Below are 1,771 nucleotides of genomic sequence, written 5' to 3' on the forward strand. Positions count from 1 at the left end.
ATTTCTGTTTCAAACTTTATTTTGTTGGTGAGAGATTCATGCAATAAAAAATCAAATACATAGATGGCATTAATCTGGCACTAACTAGAAAGATGAAATGGGTTCTGGTTTGTTTTTGTACCAGAAGGAGGTAAAGAGTGTGTTTTATATGAAAGTTACATAAATAACAAAAAGATCAAATTTATAAAGAACTCTAAAAAAATTTAGGGGCCTTTTGACACGTATATAGTCTCTTAACATTCATTTAATTTATATACACACAACAAGAAAATAATGAATGAATTTTACATTTCCTATTTTAGGAAAGACCAACAGTAAATGTGTACAGATTAAAATTTATAAGCACATATTTCTAATGTTTTAACTCATTACGATGCACCCCAATTTATAGCAATTAAACAAGGAGATTCACCTGCTGGAAACCGGTCAGAATGGAAAGTGAAATGAATTACAGTACACGCAGGCCTGCATTCTCCTCTGTTGTCTTTACCTAAGGACGATAGAACTCAGTCACTCTTCACCCCAGCCCATTCACTCTCTGTTTATTGGTGCTGTTTGTTCAAATCCATCTGACCTCTTTGTCACAGCTTTGAAAACATATAAGATGGTAAAATGGTTAATGCATCTCCCTGACCGAAGCTCTGGGGGATGCTTGGCCATTTGGTCAAACATTACTCTGAGTGTGTCTGTGAGGGTGTTTCAGATGAGATTAGGATTTGAATTAGTGGACTCAGTAAATCAAATTGCCCTCCCTGGTGGGGGTGAGTGGCATCCAACCAACTGAAGACCTGAATGGAACTAAGTGACTAAAAGGAAACTCCTGCCTAATTGCTTGAGCTGGGAAATGGGTCTTTTCCCGTCCTCCCATTGGAACTGAACAATCGGCTCTTCTTGGGTCTTGAATCAGTGGTTTACAGACTGGAACTGCACCGCTAGATCTCCTGGGTCCCTAGCTTGTCAACCGCAGATCTTGGGACTTCTCAGCTTCTGTAATTGTGTGAGCCAATTCCTTATAACACATCTCGATAGATAGATAGATAGATATAGTCTCCTATTTAGAACCCTATTACAAATGGCACAACAGCCTTCATGATCCACCTGTGCATTTCTCTTCTGCCCACCTGTTGCCTGAGAAACAGCTCTGCATCTCTTTCAGATTCCTGATCCCGGAGCAGCTCCCCCTGGCTGGCAACCTGTCCTTTCCTTAGTCTCCTATCTTCTGTCTTCTGGAGCTGAGTCCCTGCCATGCCACTCTGTTGGCTCCAAATGTTATCTTCTTTATATAAATAGACAAAAGTGTGGGAACCATCTCCAGAAAAATCATGCAATATTTAACAATCCCTTACTATGTTCCATTGCCTATGCTAGAAATGTAAACATTGATGATCTCATTAATCCTCAAAATAATATCTATCTCACGGGGTGGCCATCATCCCAATTTTTAAGGTTGAAGAAAGAAAGACTTCAGGTGACTGAGAAAATTGGAAGGTCACACAGCAAGCAAGTGGAAAAGCAGGAATTTGAATACAGGTAATCTTATTCTAGAGCCACAGTCTTAACTGCTACACTATTAAGATGTCTTTCTAAAATTTAACATAAAGGAATCGTAATGGGGCATATCCCTCATTGCTCACCTAGGCTCATGATGGCCTTTCCCCTTGTTGGATTTCTTTTAATTTTTAAAATTATCCCCATGAAGGCGGAAGGTGGATGGGGAGGGCTACTGAGGAGCAGAGAAGCTGACATTTTATTCCCTTGCTGGGGACTGATG

General features: G+C 40.0%; 1 protein-coding gene across 1 annotated transcript in view; it reads right to left on the reverse strand.

The window, feature by feature from the left end:
• Positions 1–1,771, reverse strand: part of NETO1 (neuropilin (NRP) and tolloid (TLL)-like 1) — a 156,900-nt gene that overhangs the window by 110,442 nt on the left and 44,687 nt on the right. The window lies entirely within an intron of this gene.

This window comes from Propithecus coquereli, unplaced genomic scaffold (genome assembly GCF_000956105.1).
Source record: "Propithecus coquereli isolate 6110/MARCELLA unplaced genomic scaffold, Pcoq_1.0 Scaffold55, whole genome shotgun sequence".
NCBI lineage: Eukaryota > Metazoa > Chordata > Mammalia > Primates > Indriidae > Propithecus > Propithecus coquereli.